Here is a 24,529-nt window from a genome sequence, read left to right as displayed (position 1 = left end):
AGGAGAAGGTTGGTCATTGTTGTTGAAGATAGTGGTTAGGATCAACCAAAGGATGATGCTACTTTTGGATCCATTATTACATTAATTGGAATAAGGGTGCATTTGATTTTATTAGTTATTAGTTTATATTCAAAGTTTGATTTTTCTTTCTTTGAGGTTGTTTCTTACTTACAAAGGTGGTGTATATGTGAAAAGAAACTTGAAAGTTCATAATAGTTTGAATTCCACAAAAAATAGAAATTAAAAAATTATTTTAATATTTTTTTGTTTAATTTGCTTTCTTCTTTCTTTTTGTGTTTTGTTGCTTATGATTCTGATGTGTAAAGTTTGTTATGGCTAGAACAACAACAATGAAGAGGAGATGAGTGGAGACGAAGAACAAAGATGAACATTTGGGAGTTACGGTTTTATAAGTAAAAATTGGATCAATTTGGACATTTTAATCAAATTTGGAACACTAATTTGAGTTAAATTCATTGTCTGTCTACATCAGCGTATAGTTAAGTGCCAACTTGGCACTTAATTGTACACATCAGTACCGTTAAAATGTCTAGTAATTTTTGGACTAACGGAGATTCACGATTCTGAAAGTGAGGGCTTTATTTGGTCATTTTAAAAAGTGAGGGACTAATCTGAAGCGAGTTAGAAATTTCAAGGGCCATTTTAGACATTACCTCGAAAAAAATGAGAAAAAATTGGTGAAGGGACTAGTTTGGTGTACGACATTCAATTTCAGGGACTAAAATAAGTCACTTAATGCAAAGTGAGAGACTAATTTGGTGCATCTACAACGATGACATAATAGATGACACGTGGACGAACACTGTTGTGACACGTGGCACAAACGGATACGTGGCCAAATAACATTGTGACACATGGCACAACTATCCACATCAGCATGTCACGTGTCACTGGTCACCTCATCATCATATCATGGAGTGACACGTGTCACTTACCGTCCATGTCATCCAGCCATGTCATCACGTCGTTAAGGAAAATGGTTCAGGGACTAATATGGTGCACTTTTCTCAATCTCAGGGACGTAATTGGTGCAATTGGAATCTTAGGGATGATTTTAGTGCACGACATCAATCTCATGGACTATTTTGGGGTTTAACTCTGTCACTTCTAAACTACAGGAAGTGGAGGTATGAAGATGCCTTTGGTTGTGGATGGCAATGCCGGAGATAACACTGGGATAATTTATTGTTTTGGTTCTTTATAGGTTTTACAACAGGTGTTGTTTTTGTTGTTTCTTTTGATTGTTTGCTCCACGTTTGTGTTGAGCTTCTTTGTTTCAAAAAAAATATGGTTACATGATTTTTTCTAAAGTTATAAGTTTTTTCTTAGGGAGTTCTGAAATTTTTTTCCAAAGTTACAAGATATTTTATAGTGTTTTTTCTTTTGCAACAAACATTTCACATTCGTTAATCACTTAAAGCTCATCTTGGCTAACCCCAACATGCCACAATCGGTTAAAAAATTACCTCATATATTTAAATTGTTCATTAAATCAACTTAGACAAGTTTTCTCATAGGAAACTCTAGTTCTAAGAATTTTTTTGAAGTTGCAGGTTTTTTCAAAGGGAGGTATAGACATTCTTTTTTCAAAGTTACAAGACACTTTATCATGTTTATTACTGCATAACAAATAATATTTCACATTTTTAATCTCTTAAAACTCATCTTACTTACTCCAGTAAGTCACAATTAGTTTATAAAATCAACTTGAAGTTTAACTTGTCTATTAAATCTACTTGGATAGGGTTTGTAACAAGTGATTCTCGTTACAAGATTATTCCTAAAGTTACAAGTTATTTCAAAAGAAATTATAAGATTTTTACCAAAGTTACAAAACACTCAACCACGCTCCATGGATAACAACCTTCAATTACGCTCCATCTTACATGATCCGTGATAAATTTTCAACATCTCTCCTTTGGATACAAAGCACGACTTATATAGAACCCAAAACTTCTTCACTGTGGATGCAAAGTACAAGTTGTTGACACTTCTTCTATTCCGTCACTTCTATAGACGCACCACTATGACTCTTCTCTACACACCAAACCTTAAGTATGAAAATGGCTAATAGAAATGGTTAATAAGAGTGAGAAAGTGATTTTTGGAAGTTTTTAGAGGGAGTGATTTTGGAAGGCAATGGGCGAGCAAAATCGGAGAGTAGAGAAGAATAATAGAGCAAAAATATGGCATCACTTTCACATTTGTTTGAATCAAAATTGAGACAAAACTATTAATTTAGAATTTATTTTGATATATATTAATATGATGACAAATATTATATTGGGTTAATAGCCCAAAAGTATTTTGATGATGTGTATGTTCATAGTGCAGGTCCATATTTGTTTGAGCAGCCCAATAAAAACAACTTGTCCATAATGTTCCTATTTAGACAAAAATTAGTATATGGGTCAACAATGCAAATATTACTCATCAACCAAGTCCAGTCCATTAGCTTTATGAAGAGAAAAGTTGTTTGTTGCTGCTGGAGCTTCATCAATTCAAGTAAAGTAAAAATCAAGAAAAAAGTATTTCACTTTTTGATTAAACATCAAAGAGGAAAAGGAGAGAAAAATAAAATGTTGGAAGCAAAGTCAAATCAATGAAGTTGTGAATCAAATTCAAAAGATTGATGTGGTTCAGAAGCAAAAAAGAGCTACGTTACCATTTTTGTACAAATTAAATGATTTGTAGAAGCTGTAATTTTCCAGCCACCACCATTTGGAAAGAAGAAGAAATTGGAGGTTACTTTTTCTGATTCAAATTAAAGGCTGAAAAATAAACTTAGGGTCAAAGTTTAAGATTAAGGGTGTTGATTTTACAAGTATTTTGAAGCTACTCTACCCTATTTTTTGTTCTGATTTTCTTAGGAGAAGAATAACTCAGCTGACTCAATGCTCAAGAGTTGACTTTATGTACAAGCTCTTTTGGAGGCATTACCCCATACATAAGGGTGTAATTAGCCAGAAATTGAGGTAAAAAAAATAGAGCAAAAATTCAGAATATTATCTCATACATGCTGCAGAATTATTTTTCTTCATCTTTGAGCTACATTTAAGATTTTATTGTTATGATTTTCTTATGTCTATCTTTCTGTAAATGAGAAAAAGACAAAAGAGATAGTTTGAAAAAACCAAATTGATTTTCTGTGTATTTAGTTTGATTCAACTAGGATTAGTTTTTCTTGCTAAGTTAGGATATCACTTGGTGGTTGTTGAACCTGTTAGGTTCTCCTTGCCAAGTTAAGAGAGTACTTGGTGGCTGTTGAACCAAGTTGTGTTCCTGTATATCAAGTTGGAATAGCACTTGGTGATTACTACGCTTGGGTTAGAAGTTTAGTGTTTGATATTAGATGAATTATGTTGTAATTTGTTGGTTATTATAGTTGAAAGTCTACTATGGTATGATAGAGACTGACTGTAGGTCACATTATACAAGGTGGTTGAATTAAGATACATGGTTATATTCTTTTCTTTTTTTATGCTTTATTTTCGTTTTACTCATTGTGAGACAAAAATAAATTGTCTCATGCATAATTTATATCGTAGATACAGCAGAACTAAAGTTACAGATTTTATTTTACTGTTTAAATTTAAAAACATAAAAAAATCATATATTCAATTTTCTTTACTAGACCATTGAAAATCATCAAAAACGATGGGTATTTGTGTTTGCAAATAATAAGGACGAAACAGACTTTTAACAAGGAGAATATATATACAATTTTATTGTTGGCAGTTGTCAGTTACTTTTATCGTTGCCAAGATAACATTTTGGTAATAACAATATGAAAAATTCTATGGTACTAATGAAATTTTTGTTCAACATGCGCTGACAGTACGAAGAACTCCGGACTATGCACCATGTAGAAGAGATAAAAGAAAAAGAGATAAATTCTCGTATATTTACTATAGTGTAAGTCCATTTTTAGTTAGTTTGTCAAAGTCATTAATTATTTGTTAACATTAAAAAAGCAGTTATCCTACCAAATTTTGGTCTAATTTCATTTTTTAGACCAGTTTGAGAATGTAACTTTTTTGTGGCCTACACTCAATTTTTTTGAAAAATGAAGTTGGGTTTATTAATTTGTCTGTATTAATTTTTTTTCAAATGTTATACCTTAAAAAAATAATTAATAATATGAAAATAATTTAAAATTTTGTTCATGTTAAAAAAACCACACCACCTTTATCCCAGTTCATTTATTTCATTGGCAAAACATAATTTATAAGATTTTTTTTTTTTTACTAAAGATAGGGAGACTCAAACCCACAACCTTTTAAATGAGTATGGAAAGACTATGCCATTTGAACTATATCTCATTGGCATAATTTATAATATTTTACTTCTAGGCTTATGAAAAATTATTTTTTATGCATATAAAAATATTTTTTTTCTTACATGAAAAAAAATCTTAAATTTTTTCCATGTCATTCATGATTTTTTCAAGATATAACATTTGAAACAAAAAAAATCAACTAAGACACTAATAAACTGAAACTCATTTGTCAAAAACTAAGTATCTCCAACAAATTATATCTTTAAATTAGACTAAAAAGTGAATTGGACCAAAAGAGCAGATTAAAAATAATTGATTTCTTAGCGTTAACAAATAATTAATCATGCTCTATAAACTAAGTAGAAATGGGATCTGTATTTCAGTAAATACATCGAAATTTGTTTCCTCTTTCACATGTCACAAAGTAAGAAGGTTCTCACTGTAGAATTTCCATAATAATAATTGTCCTTTTTATTATTTTTTACCTATAGACTATTGCTAGCTGGTAAACGAATCGCATAATGATATTTTAGACAAATGACCTACTGAAGTCAAATTGCTCTAATACTGTGTTTGGATGTAGAAAAGAAAATGAAAGAAAAAAAATAAGAGAAAAGAAAAAATAGTTTTTTTTTAGTAGGCACCACACTTTTTTTTTTCTTTTCACTTCATTTTTTCTTTCTATCCAAATATCAAAAAAATTCACTTTTTTATTTATTTTCTCTTTTCCTTTTTTTTTCTTTTAAATTTTTCCAATCCAAACAATGTGTAAATATGACATATCTTATTTGATTTTTATTTTAGAATTTTTTAATAGAAAATAAAGCTTAACTTTTAAAGTAAGATGTGCTGTACCACATTCAGAAAAAGAATAACAGTAGAATTTTTTATGTCTACATATGAAAAGAAAAAGAAAAAATAAAAAGAAAAGCAAAAAAAAAAACCAAGTTAATTGGCTTAATTTTTATTTAAATATTTAAAATGATAAAACTCATTCCAAAGCTACAGTCATTTTACATATTCTACGCATTTCAGGTGGCATTTTTAGTTATAAGATAAGCTGCATGATTGACTATTCTTTAACTAGTGGGTTGCCCGCGCTTTGCGCGGCTGTTGGAAATAAATATAAGAACCATGGTATTTTTTAATTTTTATTATACTTATTAACTTATTATCTTGGAGCTGCTTTTGCTGTACCTAAATCGGGTTAGTGGGATATAGTTGTGAGAACATGTTAGGTGGTTTGAAGAAAAATGCATGGTTCTTGGTCCAGAGAAATCATTTGAATAATAGAACTCATGGGCCTGTCCCATGTAAGAGATTTTTTTCTTTAATCCATATGATTTATAGCTATGGGAAGTAAAGTCATCGGGTATCTGCTTTCTATTATTGTTATTTAGTTATTAGTTATTTGGGTATTTGATTGTAATGATAAAAATAAACTAAAATTAATTCTTGCATTTGGATATACGAAGTAGGCCCGAAAGAAACGTCTCTTGTACAAAAGTTTTTTGGCATTGTGAATTAATGAATGTAGAATTTTTTTTTAATTCCCTTATAAATAGAGGAACACTTATTTTCTCATATAATATTTTTTTATTTGTAGCGTAGTTTGCTTTGGTATTTACACCGTTCCAATTATATCATCCCAGAATAGTTATTGTCTTGCTTTACCAAAATTATTTTTTAAATATTATATTTCTACATGCAGTAATATAAGAAGAACCCCCCAAATGTTAATTTTATTCACCAGAGAAGTGCTTCGCATTTATGCCTCATGAATTTTTCACCTACCGTAGCCACCTGTAAAGCATCTAAATAGATCTAAAAATTTATATGAGGCCATGTGTCGCAAACTAAGGGAAATGTCATCACCCACCGTTTTATCCCAAAACCTTCCCACTTCCCCTATAAAACTCCATAATTCTTCGTTCCTCTCATAGCACTACACAAACATGAGTTTTTCCCCCCTCTCTCACTCCCCAAATTGGATATAGTATTGTTGCTCTCCCGACTACCGTTGGTATATTTTCCTTTGTTGATGGTAGCCGCCGCATTATAAGATCCATCCAGACTGATTTTGTTGAGGATTTGCTGAATTTTGAATTTGGCTACCGAGCAAGAAGGTCATTCTCATTGGTTGGCAAAGAAGCTTTTCCATAGGAAGAATGACCATTAGTCGGACATGGCAGTCACAATTTGTCTGGTGGTAGCGATCTTGTGGACTGAGAGTGTTTGTGTATCTGGATCTGTACTGTCTTAGGTGAGGAACATGTACTTCTATGGTTTTTACAAAATAAACTTGTGTAGCTGTAGTGGTATCATTTTGGATTTCATAGTTATTAACACGGTAAGAATTTTTTTTGTAGTTTACAATGGTATTAGGTGTCGATCATCTTGGTTAATTATGGTTGGAGTTGATTGCTGGCTTGGATTGTGCGATTACGTTGACAGCAGTGGATCATGGCTACCATTATAAGTGCTATAACAGGATCTGCTATTTCAGAAGGTGTAGATAGTTCCTTTCCTTTGACGCTATTTTTTAGTGTCTATTTATTAACAGGTTGTTGCTATCATTTTAGTTACTATTCATGAAGTCGTTGTAAGAGTGTAATTATAATTTTTTTATTTGCCGTTGATAACCTAATTGTTCCACTTCAGTGTGTTGCATATATATTCTTTATAGGTGATAGGCATATCATGAATATGTGAATTTTGGTTTTGTTGGATATATGTGTTGCATATTTGATGCCAGGGCTTGCTCTTTCACAAAAGAAAAACCAATAACCTTTGTTCTTGTAAATACATGTGTTACTATATTCTTTTTTTTTTAAGTTGGGCTGACAATCTGACACGATGTCTATGGTTGTATAACAATTTTAATACTAATAAATTGTTATTAGGTTCTAAAATTGATTATTTATCACTACACTCCTTTGTTTTGGGATTATAGAGGTATACTTTTATTAGAATTTTATGTCTGTAAATAAAAATATGTGCACTTAGTTTGTGTTTTAAATATTTTTTTATATTTCTGTTTTAGAATTTTTTGAAAGAATAAGAAATGAAAGATGATATGCATGTATTTGGTTTACATGTTTATTTCTGTCTTTATTTTCTGGATTTTTTTAGTTATTTATAAAGAAAAATGGAAAAAATAGATGAAAACAGGAAATAAAACGTTATTGTTATCTTTTTTTCTTGAGAACATTGAAATAAAAATAAAAAATTAAACCAAACACATTGTCTTTATATTTTTTACCTTAAGTATTTACAAATAAATATAGCTTTAACATAAGTACTAAACATAAGTAAAAGAGACATAAAGGTACTAAGTCAACTAACCAAGCTATATATAATTATGGTCTAGATCATATATGTGTCCTTGTTGGATGAAACGGTGCTTGGGTTATACCCTTGAAGCATTGGATGTTGGCTACAGTCATATATATTTCTATCTCCATGTGTCGTTGTTGGATGAAATTGTGCTTGAGTTATACCGTTGAAGCATCCATTGGATGTTGGCTACAGTTATATATATTTCTATCTCCAGTGTCTAGAAAACTACTCCTATGATGGAATTCCAACACTATTATATATATAGAGAGGACTAATTGCATTTAAATTAGAAACCCTAATATGTAGTACTAACTTGCATTTGTAATTTTATGAATTATTCAGAGGGAAAACAAACAATGTGAACTGTGATGACTTGGTTCATTTGTCTTTTTGCTCCTAGAAAGCTAAGAATGTAAGGAAATAGCGACGAATCATTAGTCATTTTATAAAGTGAAATTATTTTATAACAATAATAAATTTGACTGATATATATTATCTCTATAAGGAACACATACACTTTATATGCCATTTTTTTTGGTGATTTGTTCTGGCTAGTAATGTTGCGTATCTTCTTCATAAACTTAAATTAATTTTGAAACATGTGTTATTGACATGAGGAGCTGATTCAATGAAGACGTAAAACGACATAATTCATTAGCATTATTGCGGGGAGCAGCGGCAGGAAAAGATTTGAAATACTGTGATATTCTACCAAATCATGCATGATTTGCATCCAACAAAAAAAATCAAGGTAATTTAGAAGTGCATCACTCGTTTGATATGCTAATTACTACTATAATATTTTGTCTCTTTCAACAAAGTATACTTTTTTAATTAGAAACTAATTATGCTATTAGTTCGATTGATACACTTTGTTATCAACATATATTTTGTCGTGGGTGTTAATAAGAAAATAGAATGAATGCATCCCGTAAATTTTCATCGGGTGCCTTTTTTAAAACTTCTATATACTTTTGTAATATTCATGTTTTTAGCAGTGAGAAAAAATCTGTTTGCCATTTTCTTCCCATGTGTTGCCAAGTGAGACTATTGCGTACATTATTCATACATGAGAGAAATTTGTTTTTCTGCGATATTTGATGATATACTTGGGTAATTAAAAACACTTATAGTCCATATAATTATGCATGCTAGAACAGGTTGCTATACAACATTTTTTGGCCTAGTCTCCGTTTAGTTTTCTAACCAACATTCCTAAACACTTCTTTATATACCACGTTGTCCGTTTCTGTGCAGTTATCCTCCGCGTGGCATATCAATATTTTCAACCCAGCTCTATTTGTAACTCTAGATACCTCAACATATAACTGACCATGCGTAAAGACGGGTTTTTTTAGGATCAACCCAACTTTAGACAACGATTGACCTTGACTTTTATTAATGGTCATCGCATATGATACCATTATAGGAAATTGTCTACGTTGAAACTTGAAAGTTATCCTGTGATCAGATGGTGTTAAAGTCATTCTTGGGATGAAAACCTTTTGGCCACTGTTTGCTCCTGATAGGCTCCTTGCTTCTAATACATGTTTACCAAGTTTGGTTATGACTAAGCGAGTGCCATTACATAACCCAGCCAAGTGGTCAATGTTACAACGTGGGGGGCACATGCCCCCACTTAAATTTTCTTTCCCTGTTTCCCCTCCCCTCCTTCGAAGACTCCGTCCCCCTTTCCTTCTTTCATTTTCTTTTATTTCCTTCCAACAAAACCTAAAACCTTCTCTTCTTCTTCCCTTCCTTCTTATTCATCTATTTCATCTTCTCATCTCTTCTTCTTGCAATCACACACTATCATTAAATCCACTTCTTTCATTTTACTTCCTTCTCCTTCTCTACTTTATTTTATTCATTCAAATTTCACTTTTGACAACCCTAAATCATGGAGTTCAACTTAATGAGTGAAGAAAGTGTTCAACTTTTGAGTTTTGGTTATTATTGAGGCTTCAAGGTAACTCTTTGACTCAATAATTAGCTATAACTCAAATTTTTATCATTCTTATACTTGTGGGTATAACAAAATCCGAAATTAGGGTTATTAGGTTAGAAAATTTGGGGCTTTTGTCAAAGTGAGTAAGATTATGTTAATTGACAATATTAGTAGCTCACAAATATTATTACTGTCATATTTCTAGAGTTGTAGAATTATTGGACATCATTTGGTAGCTCGTTGACGCGCTCAGAGTTGCTTCCAGTTTCTTGGAATCAAGTTGTGAGTGGATATTATATCTATAATTGTTTTTAAATATATTATTATCAATATTTTTGTTGAATCATTAATTTTGGAGTTTGAAAATATTTTATATTGTGATTTTTGAATTTTTGAAATAAATAGTGATTTGTGAAACTTACAATTTTATAAAAATACACACAAGACGATATTTATATATTTTGTAAAGCATACATGTTTTCTTATTTGACTTTATTAAATTTTAATTAAATTTTAGTATGCATTCTTATATATATTTTTTATTTAATATAAAAATTTAGTAATATGTTATAATTATTAGAGATTTGTTATAAATGATTTAGTTTGGATTGGTTTGGGAGACTCTGACTAGAAAACTGTAGTTAACGGCAGTTATGACGCTAACTTAGATGCATCTAACTCAGACCTCAGCTAGCAGGGGCGTTGCTAGCCTAACATGTAGGCCACATGTTTGATCTGTTATACCGTACGAGCACACTAGAGGAAAGGGCTACCCTTAGAGGTGGAGCCGCCCTAGGTGTGTAATATTTGATTTGATTTGACTTCTGGAATGAGAACTCCCATTTCAGTTCATCCGCTTAACTACTTATCTTTTTGTTTGCATAATTAATTAATATAAATTTCTCATCTCTGAAAGGAAATATAATTTTCAAGGTAAACTCTGTATTATCTCGTGTGGGTTATAGATGTAATGTTTGCTCATTGAGTTGCAAAACTCGCCCTATTATATTCCTATATTTTTCAGATATAGGAGTCATTTCCGGTTCCATTCCACTTGCCCCTCAGTAGATCTTAGTCATTTTGGTGAGCCCTTCTTCTTTCCAAGGGCTAAGTAATTATGTAATGGAACATTTGCTCAAAATTTAGATTATGTCAATGCTCCATAGGTCACAGGCAGGATCCTCGTGTGGGTTATGTTATTTTGAATCTTGAACTATTTAGGTAGTAATTATGATTTGGTTATGTAAGACTTATGGATTTAACTATATACTCTAGGTATCAACTATGCGTATTTTGGATATGATTGGAATATGTTGTTGTTGTCTTTGGAAATGGATGTTTATTACTGATACAGGGAGTTAATATTTATGTTGGTAAGATCCTAAAAATAGAGTAAATTCTGTCCGTTTTTCTGAAAATTTAGTCGTTTGGCTTGCTGAGGGATTTGTCCCTTGAGTGCCAGTCATGGATTGGTTCGGGTCATGATAAAGTGGTATCAGAGCCTTAGGTTTTCCTGTGTAATATGGAGCAAGTATTCTTTAGTAAGATCACAGCCCATTTTCACAAAGTGTGATGTTACTAGAGGCCTATAGGAAGTTGTCCTCAATCTTTTGGTCTCATAATTCTTTCTGTCTGTCCTATTATCTTTGAACTCCTTATACATATGTCATTGGTGATCCAATCGCTTATTTACTCAATAGGTGGAAGATGCCACCTAAGAAAAGACGTGGTGGAGCTATTAATGCTCCTGATACTGCTGAATCCAATAGGGCAGTTTCTCTACCCCTTGGAGCACTTCGACAAAAGCCAAGGAGCCAAAGAATAGCTGATAGGCGCGAAGGAGAGATACCCCGCGAGAGAGTTCAAGAGAACCCCGCAGTAAGAGAGACTCAACCGGACTTAGCAGCTGAATTAAGGGGAATGAATCAAACCCTTAATGCGGTATTACAGGTTCTAACAAATCAAAATAGGGGCAGAGCAGGAATTCCTAATATGCCAAATCCTCAGCCTCATAGAGTTCATCAATTGTTTGGGGATCAAGAGCCACCAATTGAGAAGTATTTAAAGTTGAATTCGTCCACTTTCAATGGAGATTCATTGGATGAAGATCCACAACAATATCTAGAGGACGCAAAGAAAGCTATTCGAGCTCTCAAGTGCACCAAGGAATGTGCTGTTGAGTTAGTATCCTACAACTTGCGTGATTCGGTAAGATATTGGTATGAGTCTCTTCTTGAGAGCAAAGAAGCAGCCGGACTTCCTCCTCCTTCTTGGGAAGAGTTCACTGAAGAGTTTCTTGCTCGATTTTATCCAGCTAACAAGCAAGCAGAAGATGCAATTGCCTTTGAAAAATTAAGGCAAGAGAATATGACAGTGACTGAGTATGCTAAAGAGTTTACTAGACTTTCTAAGAGTGCTCTGTACTTGGTGAATTCAGAAGAGATGAAAGTTCGTCGTTTCGTTCGTGGATTGACAGAACCTATGTTCACTACTCTTATGCCTGAAATCGGACGCATGTCTTTTAAGGATGTCCTAAACTTTGCTTATGGAATTGAAGCTGGGATAGCGGAGAGAAACACTTTTAAGGATGTTGGTAAGAAGCCCAAGATGAAGGGATAATTTTCTGGTGGATCTAGTTCAGGAGGATTTCAGTCTCATCATGGTCAGACTAATCAGCAAGGTTATTCGGGTTATCAAGCTCGTCCTCAAACATCTTTTGGTGGGGTTGCTTCTTTTGGATCTGTTCCTATGAGTGTTTCAAGTCCAAGACCTTTTGTTGGGGGCACCCCTCAATCTAGCGGACATGGTTCTAATCAGACAAGACCAACTAAATCTTACTGCCAGAAGTGTGGAATCTACCATTCTGGTATATGTTTTAAGACTACTGTGCATGTTTTGGTTGTGGTCAATTTGGTCATCTTAGGAGGGATTGTCCAAATTTTAGAGGAGGCTTTGCTCCAGGTATTGCACGTCCTACAACACCAATGCCATCATCTTCAGCTATGTCTATTGGAAATTCTTCCGGTCCTAGTGGCAGAGGAGCAGGTGGCAGGGGTCAGACTTATAACAGAGGAGGGAGCCAAAGAGGAAAAGGTCAGGCACGTGTGTATGCTTTAACACGTCAAGATGCTTAAGCTTCTAATGCTGTGGTGGCAGGTACTTTACAAGTTTGTTCTTTAGATGCTCGAATGTTATTTGATACGGGTTCTCATTATTCATATGTATCTCCACATCTTGCATCTCGTTTCGATAAATAACTTGAACTGTTATCCCACCCATTTCATGTTGGCACTCCACTTGGAGTCTCCACGGTGGTTCGAGTCATCTTTCGGTCTTGCGTTGTTAGAATTAATACGATTGAAACCTTAGCTGATTTGATTCTTTTAAAACTAATGGAAGATATTGACGTCATCTTAGGCATGAATTGGTTAGCAGCTTGTCATGCTGATGTGGGCTGTTACTCCAAAACTGTGAAGTTTGACATAGGGTATCTCACCTTTTGTTTTTAAGGGTGATGATTGTCCTACTTTAGCTAGCATCATCTCATTTATGAGTGCTATGCAATTGATGGATAAGGAAAACCAAGGATTTTTGGTAGTTGTTAGAGATGTTGATGCCGAAGTGCCTAGTCTTGATCAGGTTCCTATTGTTAGAGAATTCCCTGACGTGTTCCCTGATGAGCTACCGGGAATGCCGCCTGACCGTGAAGTTAAGTTTTCCATATAATTGGCTCTGGGAGTCTAACCTGTGTCCATTCCTCCCTATCGTATGGCTCCAACTGAGTTACGAGAATTGAAAGTTCAATTGGAAGATATGCTAGAGAAAGGATTCATTCATCCTAGCACTTCTCCGTGGGGAGCTCCTGTTCTATTCGTAAAGAAGAAGGATGAACGATGCGACTATGTGTGGATTATTGTCAGCTCAATAAGATAACTGTTCGCAACAAGTATCCATTGCCAAGGATTGATTATTTGTTTGATTAACTTCAAGGAGCTACCTATTTCTCGAAAATTGACCTGCGTTCAGGGTACCATCAATTGAAGATAAAAGAGGAAGACATTCTAAAAACTGCTTTTCGTACTCGCTATCGGCACTATGAGTTCTTAGTAATGTCCTTTGGTCTGACGAATGTGCCTGCAGCTTTTATGGACTTAATGAATTGAGTCTTCAAACCTTTCTTAGATTGCTTTGTTATCGTCTTCATCGATGATATCTTGGTATATTCAAAAGATGCTACGGAGCATGAGTATCATTTAAGGATTGTGTTACAAACCTTAAGGGATCACAATCTTTATGCTAAGTTTTCTAAATGTGAGTTTTGGCTTGATCAAGTGACATTTTTGGGGCATGTGGTATCAAAAGATGGAATCATGGTGGATCCAAAGAAAGTGGAAGCCGTTCAGAAGTGGCCAAGGCCTACTACAGTGATGGAAATTCGTAGCTTTCGAGGATTGGCCGGTTACTATCGGCGATTCATCAAGGACTTCTCGAGAATTTCTGCACCATTAACCAAGTTAACTCAGAAGAATATAAAGTTTTAATGGTCAGAAGCTTGTGAGAAAAGTTTTCAGACACTTAAGGCTTGTCTAACCTCAGCACCTGTTCTTGTTTTACCTTCTGGGTCTGGGGAATTCTCAGTCTTTTGTGATGCATCTCGGATAGGACTGGGTTGTGTATTGATGCAGCATGGCAGCGTTATTGCCTATGCCTCACGACAACTCAAGAAGCATGAGCAGAATTATCCAACTCATGACTTGGAAATGGCAGCAATCATTTTTGCTTTGAAGATTTGGAGATACTATCTTTATGGTGAGATCTGTGAGATGTACACGGATCACAAGAGTTTGAAGTATATATTTCAACAGAAGGATTTAAATTTGAGGCAACGGAGATGGATGGAGTTGCTAAAAGATTATGATTGTACCATTTTGTATCATCCTGAAAAGGTAAACGTTGTAGTAGATACCCTCAGTAGGAAATCTATGGGTAGCTTGGCCCATATTACTCTTGCAAGGAGACCAATTGTTGAAGAAGTCCATCAATTAGAGGCCAGTGAAATTCAATTTGATCTTGGAGAATTAGGAGTTTTCTTAGCACATGTTCGAGCCCAATCTTCCCTGATAGAACAAATCAAAGCTGCACAACGTGATGACCTGAAACTAAGAAAGCTTATAGAAGATGTTCGCAATAGGAGGAACTCAAACTTTTCTCTTGATCAAGATGTCTTGTGTTGTGGTCAACACTTATGTGTGCCAAATAACCACGACTTGAAGAAAGCTATTTTGGAGGAGGCTCACAATTCTAAGTATACCGTTCATCCAGGCTCTAATAAGATGTATCAAGATTTGAAACAATTATTTTGGTGGGAAGGCATGAAAAAAGACATAGGAGTTTTTGTTTCTCATTGCTTAACTTGCCAACAGGTTAAAGCTGAACATCAAAGACCTGCTGGGTTATTGCAACAAATTGAGATACCTGAATGGAAGTGGGAAAGGATTACGATGGATTTTGTAACAGGTTTACCTCATAGTTTTAAAGGTTTTGATTCAATTTAGATAATTGTGGATAGAATGACAAAGTCAGCCCACTTTTTTCGGTGAAAACAACTTTTAGTGCAGCTCAATATGCTCAACTTTATGTTGATGAGATAGTTAAATTACATGGAATTCCAGTGTCCATTATTTCAGATCGCAGACCTCAATTCACCTCTCATTTTTGGAGATCTTCAGAAAGCATTAGGAATTTGTCTAGATCTTAGCACAGTTTTTCACCCTCAAACTGATGGACAATCAGAGAGGACGATCTAGACATTGGAAGACATGTTAAGGTGTTGTGTTCTAGATTTTAGTGGAAATTGGGACAGCTATCTACCTTTGATCGAGTTCTCTTATAATAATAGTTATCAAGCCAGCATTCAAATGGCACCATTTGAGGCTCTTTGTGGGAGAATATGCAGGTCACCTATTGGGTGGTTTGAAGTTGGTGAGGTTAAGCTTTTGGGGCCAAATTTGGTACAAAATGCAGTTGAGAAGATTCGCATAATAAGAGAACGTTTATTAGCAGTTCAGAATAGGTAGAAGGCTTATGTTGATAACAGAAGGCGTAACTTAGAGTTTTCAGTGGGTGATCAGGTATTTCTTCGAGTGTCGCCTTTGAAAGGAGTGATGAGGTTTGGAAAAAGAGGCAAGCTTAATCCTCGTTAGAATGGTCTATTTGAGATTTTGGACAGAATAGGTGCAGTTGCTTATCGCTTGGCATTGCCGCCTGAGTTGTCTATGATTCATCCAATCTTTCACATATCAATGTTGCGCAAATACCTTCCCGGCCCATCTCATGTGCTTGCACCACAAGCCATAGAGCTAATGGAAGATTTATCATTTGAAGAGGAACCAGTGGCTATAGTTGATCGCTAAGTAAAGAAACTACGTTCTAAAGAGATAGCGTCTGTGAAGGTTGTTTGGAAGAATCATTCGGTAGAAGAAGCAACTTGGGAAGTAGAGGACATTATGCGCGACAAATATCTATCTTTGTTTGAGTCTGAAGGTAACTATCACACTTATCACCGTATATGAATTCGAAATTCGGGGAACGAATTTCTTAAGGGGGAGAGAATGTAATGACCAGAAAAAAAGGAAAGGAAAGCACGTGGGGGGCACATGCCCCCACTTAAATTTTCTTTCCCTGTTTCCCCTCCCCTCCTTCGAAGACTCCGTCCCCCTTTCCTTCTTTCATTTTCTTTTATTTCCTTCCAACAAAACCTAAAACCTTCTCTTCTTTTTCCCTTCCTTCTTATTCATCTCTTTCACCTTCTCATCTCTTCTTCTTGCAATCACACACTATCATTAAATCAACTTCTTTCATTTTACTTCATTCTCCTTCTCTACTTTATTTTATTCATTCAAATTTCACTTTTGACAACCCTAAATCATGGAGTTCAACTTAATGAGTGAAGAAAGTGTTCAACTTTTGAGTTCTGGTTATAATTGAGGCTTCAAGGTAACTCTTTGACTCAATAATTAGTTATAACTCAAATTTTTATCATTCCTATACTTGTGGGTATAACAAAATCCGAAATTAGGGTTATTAGGTTAGAAAATTTGGGGCTTTTGTCAAAGTGAGTAAGATTATGTTAATTGACAATATTAGTAGCTCACAAATATTATTATTGTCATATTTCTAGAGTTGTAGAATTATTGGACATCATTTGGTAGCTCGTTTACGCGCTCAGAGTTGCTTCCTGTTCCTTGGAATCAAGTTGTGAGTGGATATTATATCTATAATTATTTTTAAATATATTTTATCAATATTTTTGTTGAATCATTAATTTTGGAGTTTGAAAATATTTTATATTGTGATTTTTGAATTTTTGAAATAAATATTGATTTGTGAAACTTACAATTTTGTAAAAATAAACACGAGACAATATTTATATATTTTGTAAAGCATACATGTTTTCTTATTTGACTTTATTAAATTTTAATTAAATTTAAGTATGCATTCTTATATATATTTTTGATTTAATATGAAAATTTAGTAATATGTTATAATTATTAGAGATTTGTTATAAATGATTTGGTTTGGATTGGTTTGGGAGACTCTGACTAGAAACCGTAGTTAACAGCGGTTATGACGTTAACTTAGATGCATCTAACTTAGACCTCAGCTAGCAGGGCCCAACATGTAGGCCACACGTTGGATCTGTTATACCATACGGGCTCACTAGAGGAAAGGGCTACCCTTAGAGGTGGAGCCGCCCTAGGTGTGTAATATTTGATTTGATTTGACTTCTGGAATGAGAACTCCCATTTCAGTTCATCCTCTTAACTACTTATCTTTTTGTTTGCATAATTAATTAATATAAATTTCTCATCTCTGAAAGGAAATATAATTTTCAAGGTAAACTCTGTATTGTCTCGTGTGGGTTATAGATGTAATGTTTGCTCACTGAGTTGCAAAACTCACCCTATTATATTCCTATGTTTTCAGATACAGGAGTCATTCCCGGTTCTATTCCACCTGCCCCTCAGTAGATCTTAGTCATTTTGGTGAGTCCTTCTTCTTTCCAAGGGCTAAGTAATTATGTAATGGAACCTTTACTCAAAATTTAGATTATGTCAATGCTCCATAGGTCACAGGCAGGATCCTCGTGTGGGTTATGTTATTTTGAATCTTGAACTGTTTAGTAGTGATTATGATTTGGTTATGTAAGACTTATGGTTTTAACTATATACTCTAGTTATCAACTTGATATATATATATATATGATGCGTATTTTGGATATGATTGAAATATGTTGTTGTTGTTGTTGTCTTTGGAAATGGATGTTTATTACTGATACAGGAAGTTAATATTTATGATGGTAAGGTCCTAAAAACAGAGGAGATTCTGTCCATTTTTCTAAAAATTTGGTCGTTTGGCTTGTGATAGGCAAAATTGTAATTTACTCTTTTCATAACTTGAACAATTATTAGCAATGGCTCCAAAAACATGGTGCACACTACTATGGTTCACTCACATTCTTCACAACTTCACACAACTAACCAGCAAGTGCATTGGGTCGTCCAAGTAATACCTTACGTGAGTAAGGGTCGATCCCACGGAGATTGTTGGTATGAAGCAAGCTATGGTCATCTTGTAAATCTCAGTTAGGTGAATTCAAATGGTTATAATGGTTTTCGAAAATAATAATAAATAAAGCATAAAATAAAGATAGAGATACTTATGTAAATCATTAGTGGGAATTTCAGATAAGCGCATGAAGATGCTGTGTTCCTTCTGAATCTCTGTTTTCCTACTGCTTTCATCCAATCATTCTTACTCCTTTCTATGGCAAGCTGTATGTAGGGCATCACTGTTGTCAAATGACTACTTCTCATCCTCTCAGTGAAAATAGTCCAAATGCTCTTGTCACAGCACGGCTAATCATCTGTCGGTTCTCGATCATGTTGGAATAGAATCCATTGATTCTTTTGTGTTTGTCACTACGCCCAACAATCGCGAATTTGAAGCTCGTCACAGTCATTCAATCCCTGAATTCTACTCGGAATACCACATACAAGGTTTAGACTTTCCAGATTATCAAGAATGGCCACCAATAATTCTAGCTTATACCATGAAGATTCTGATTAAGGAATCCAAGAGATACACGCCCGATCTAAGGTAGAACGGAAGTGGTTGTCAGTCACGCATTCATAAGGATGGATGATGATGAGTGTCACGGATCATCACATCCATCAGGTTGAAGTGCAGCGAATATCTTAGAATAAGAATAAGCTTGAATTGAATAGAAGAACAGTAGTAATTGCATTAATTCTCGAGGTACAGCAGAGCTCCACACCTTAATCTATGGTGTGTAGAAACTCCACCGTTGAAAATACATAAGTGATGGTCCAGGCATGGTCGAATGGCCAGCCCCCAAGGTCTAAGAACTAAACGTCCAAAGATAGATACCAAGATGAAATTACAATAGTAAAAAGTCCTATTTATACTAGACTAGCTACTAGGGTTTACAGAAATAAGTCTAAGTGCAGAAATCCACTTTCGGGGACCACTTTGGTGTGTGCTTGGGCTGAACTTAAGCTTTACACGTGCAGAGGCTTCTCTTGGAGTTAAACGCCAAGTTGTAACGTGTTTTTGGCGTTTAACTCTGGTTTGTGACGTGTTTCTGGCGTTTTACTCCAGAATGTAGCATGAAACTGGTGTTGAACGCCAATTTGCGTCGTCTAAGCTCAAACAAAGTATGAACTATTATATATTGCTGGAAAGCCCTGGATGTCTACTTTCCAACGCAGTTGAGAGCGCACCATTTAGAGTTTTGTAGCTCCAGAAAATCTATTTCGAGTGCAGGGAGGTCAGAATCCAACAACATCAGCAGTCCTTTTTCAGCCTGAATCAGATTTTTGCTCAGGTCTCTCAATTTCAGCCAGAAAATACCTGAAATCATAGAAAAACACACAAACTCATAGTAAAGTCCAGAAATGTGAATTTTGCATAAAAACTAATAAAAACATCCCTAAAAGTAGCTAGATCCTACTAAAAACAATGCCAAAAAGCGTATAAATTATCCGCTCATCACAACACCAAACTTAAATTGTTGCTTGTCCCCAAGCAACTGAAAATAAAATAGGATAAAAAGAAGAGAATATACTATAAATCTCAAAATATCAATGAATATTAGTTCTAATTAGATGAGCGGGACTTGTAGCTTTTTGCTTCTGAACAGTTTTGGCATCTCACTTTATCCTTTGAAGTTTAGAATGATTGGCATCCATAGGAACTCAGAGTTAAGATAGCGTTATTGATTCTCCTAGTTAAGTATGTTGATTCTTGAACACAGCTACTTTTATGAGTCTTGGCCGTGGCCCTAAGCACTTTGTTTTCCAGTATTACCACCGGATACATAAATGCCACAGACACATGACTGGGTGAACCTTTTCAGATTGCGACCCAGCTTTACTAAAGTCCCCAGTTAGAGGTGTCCAGAGCTCTTAAGTACACTCTTTTTACTTTGGATCATGACTTTAACCACTCAGTCTCAAGCTTTTCACTTGGACCTGCATGCCACAAGCACATGGTTAGGGATAGCTTGATTTAGCCGCTTAGGCCTGGATTTTATTTCCTTGGGCCCTCCTATCCATTGATGCTCAAAGTCTTGGATCCTTTTTACCCTTGCCTTTTGGTTTTAAGGGCTATTGGCTTTTTTTGCTTGCTTTTTCTTTTTCTTTTATATTCTTTTTTTGCCACTTTTTTTTTGCAAGCTTTTTCTTGCTTCAAGAATCAATTTTATGATTTTTCAGATCATCAACAACATTTCTCTTTTTCATCATTCTTTCAAGAGCCAACAATTTTAACATTCATAAACAACAAGATCAAAAATATGCACCGTTCAAGCATTCATTCAGAAAACAAAAAGAATTGTCACCACATCGATATAATTAAACTAATTTCAAGGATGAATTCGAAATTCATGTACTTCTTGTTCTTTTGTATTAAAAACATTTTTCATTTAAGAAAGGTGAAGGATTCATGGAATTATTCATAGCCTTAAGACATAGTTATTAATTATTAAGGATCATGTAGTAAAGACACAAACATAGGCAAACATGAAGTTCAAAAACCGAAAAATAGAGAGATAAGAACAAGGAAGTTAAGGAATGAGTCCACCTTAGTGATGGTGGCGCCTCCTCCTTGAAGGACCAATGGTGTTCTTGAGCTCCTCTATGTCTCTTTCTTGCCTTTGTTGCTCCTCCCTCATAGCTCTTTGATCTTCTCTAATCTCATGGAGAATGATGGAGTGCTCTTGGTGTTCCACCCTTAATTGGTTCATGTCATGACTCAATCCTTCTAGAGAAGTGTTGAGTTGTTCCCAATAGTTGTTTGGAGGAAAATGCATCCCTTGAGGCACCTCAGGAATTCCTTGATGATGAGCTTCCTTATGCGTCTCTTGAGATCCATGAATGGGCTCTCTTGTTTGCTCCATCCTCTTCTTAGTGATGGACTTGTCCTCTTCAATGAGGATGTCTCCTTCGATGACAACTCCAGCTGAGTAGCATAGATGGCAAATGAGATGAAGAAAAGCCAGCCTTGCCAAGGTGGAGGGCTTTTCGTCTACTTCCTCTCCAATCTTGATGCTATGGATCATGATGGCCCGATCCACAGTTACTTCGGATCGGTTGCTAGTAGGAATGATAGAGCGTTGGATGAACTCCAACTATCCTCTAGCCACAGGCTTAAGATCCAGTCTTCTCAATTGAACCGGCTTGCCTTTTGAGTCTCTTTTCTATTGAGCTCCTTCCACACATATGTCCATGAGGACTTGGTCCAACCTTTGATCAAAGTTGACCCTTCTAGTCTAGGGGCATGCATCTTCTTGCATCATAGGCAAGTTGAATGCCAACCTTACATTCTCCGGACTGAAATCTAAGCATTTCCCCTGAACTATTGTAAGATAATTCTTTGGGTTCGGGTTCATACTTTGATCATGGTTCCTAGTGATCCATGCATTGGCATAGAACTCTTGAACCATTAAGATTTCGACTTGTTGAATGGGGTTGGTAAGAACTTCCCAACCTCTTCTTTGGATCTCATGTCGGATCTCCGGATACTCATTTTTCTTGAGCATGAAAGGGACCTCGGGGATCACCTTCTTCTTGGCCACAACTTCATAGAAGTGGTCTTGATGGGCTTTTGAGATGAATCTCTCCATCTCTCATGACTCGGAGGTGGAAGTTTTTGTCTTCCCTTTCCTCTTTCTAAAGGTTTCTTCGGCTTTAGGTGCCATCAATGGTTATGGAAAAACAAAAAAGCTATGCTTTTACCACACCAAACTTAGAATGTTGCTCGTCCTCGAGCAAAAGAAGAAAGAATAGATGAAGAAGAGAGATGTGTATTCGGCCAAGGGAGATAAGAGAGGGTAGTGATGTGTGAAAATGAAGAAGGATAGATGGGTTTATATAGTGGAGGGAGATGGTAGTAGGTTTGGTCATTTAGGGTGGGAAAGAGATTTTGAATTTGAAGGTAGGTGGGGTTTATGGGGAAGAGTGGATGGATGTGAGTGGTGAAGAGGTGTTTGGGGAAGAGAGATTCAAGTGATTGGTGAATGGTGAATGGTGTTTGGGAAGAGTGTCATTGGATAGTGTGAAGAAGAGAGAAGGTGAGTTGAGGTATGTGGGAATCCTGAGGGGTCCACAGATCCTGAGGTGATCCTGTGGGGTCCACAGATCCTGAGGTGTCAAGGATGAATCATCCCTATAGCAATTAGGCGTGTAAAACGCCCTCTACCTGCAATCCTGGCGTTTAACGCCAGACTGAAGCTTGTTTCTGGCGTTAAACGCCCAAATGTAGCATGTTTATGGCGTTTAACGCCAGCTTGATGCTTGTTGCTGGCGTTAAACGCCAGCTTTCCTCAGGGTGCAATCCTGGCATTTAAACGCCAAATTGCTGCTTGTTTCTGGCGTTCAACACCAGATTCATGCTCTGTTCTTGCGTTGAACGCCAGTTAGATGCTCCTTACTGGCGTTTAAACGCCAGTAAGCTCTTCCTCCAGGGTGTGCTGTTTCTTCTACTGTTTTTGATTCTGTTTTTAATTTTAGCAATTATTTTGTGACTCCACATGATCATAAACCTAATAAAACATAAAAGAACAATAGAATTATAGATGAATAAAAATTGGGTTGCCTCCCAATGAGCGCTTCTTTAATGTCAATAGCTTGACAGTGAGCTCTCATGGAGCTTCACAAGTTATAAGAGCATTGTTGGGACCTCCCAACACCAAACTTAGAGTTTGAATGTGGAGGTTCAACACCAAACTTAGAGTTTGGTTGTGGCCTCCTAACACCAAACTTAGAGTTTGACTGTGGGGGCTTTGTTTGACTCTGTATTGAGAGAAGCTTTTCATGCTTCCTCTCCATGTTTACAGAAGGAGATCCTTGAGCTTTAAACACAAGGTAGTCCCCATTCAATTGAAGGACTAGTTCACCTCTGTCAACATCAATCACAGCTCCTGCTGTGGCTAGGAAGGGTCTTCCAAGGATGATGCATTCATCCTCCTCCTTCCCAGTGTCTAGGATTATAAAATCAGCAGGGATGTAAAGGCCTTTAACCTTCACTAACACGTCCTCTACTAATCCATAAGCTTGTTTTATTGACTTGTCTGCCATATCTAATGAGATTCTTGCAGCTTGTACCTCAAAGATCCCAGCTTCTCCATTACAGAGAGTGGCATAAGATTTATACCTGACCCCAGGTCACACAGAGCCTTCTCAAAGGTTATGGTGCCTATGGTACATGGTATTAAGAATTTACCAGGATCTTGTTTCTTTTGAGGTAGAGTTTGCTGAACCCATGTATCTAGTTCACTAATGAGCAAGGGAGGTTCACCTTTCCAAGTCTCATTACCAAACAACTTGGCATTCAGCTTCATGATGGCTCCTAGATATTGAGCAACTTGCTCTCCAGTTACATCTTCATCCTTTTCAGAGGAAGAATAGTTCTCAGAGTTCATGAATGGAAAAAGGAGGTTGAATGGAATCTCTATGATCTCTAGGTGAGCCTCAGATTTCTTAGGTTTCTCAATTTGGAACTCCTTTTTGTTCAGAGGACGTCCCAAGAGGTCTTCCTCACTGGGATTCACATCCTTCTCCTCCTTTGTGCATTCGGCCATATTGGTTATATCAATGGCCTTGCACTCTCTTTTTGGATTCTCTTCTGTATTACTTGGAAGAGTACTAGGAGGAGTTTCAGTGATTTTCTTACTCAGTTGGCCCACTTGTGCCTCCAAATTTCTAATGGAGGACCTTGTTTCACTCATGAAACTTAAAGTGGCCTTAGACAGATCAGAGACTATGTTTGCTAAGTTAAAGGAACTCTGCTCAGAATTCTCTGTCTGTTGCTGAGAAGATGATGGAAAAGACTTGCTACTGCTAAGCCTGTTTCTTCCACCATTATTGAAGCCTTGTTGAGGCTTTTGTTGATCCTTCTATGAGAAATTTGGATGATTTCTCCATGAGAAATTATAGGTATTTCCATAAGGTTCACCCATGTAATTTACCTCTGCCATTGCAGGGTTCTTAGGATCATAAGCTTCTTCTTCAAAAGATGCCTCTTTAGTACTGTTGGATGCATTTTGCCATCCATTTAGACTTTGAGAAATCATGTTGACTTGCTAAGTCAACATTTTGTTCTGAGCCAATATGGCATTCAGAGCATCAATTTCAAGAACTCCCCTCTTCTGAGGTGTCCCATTACTCACAGGATTCCTCTCAGAAGTGTACATGAATTGGTTATTTGTAACCATGTCAATAAGTTCTTGAGCTTCTGCAGGCATTTTCTTTAGGTGAATGGATTCACCTGCAGAATGATCCAGGGACATCTTAGAGAACTCATATAGACCATAATAGAATATATCCAAAATGGTTCACTCTGAAAGCATGTCAGAAGGACAC

This window comes from Arachis duranensis, chromosome 9, assembly GCF_000817695.3.
Source record: "Arachis duranensis cultivar V14167 chromosome 9, aradu.V14167.gnm2.J7QH, whole genome shotgun sequence".
NCBI lineage: Eukaryota > Viridiplantae > Streptophyta > Magnoliopsida > Fabales > Fabaceae > Arachis > Arachis duranensis.
This window is presented reverse-complemented; position numbering follows the sequence as displayed.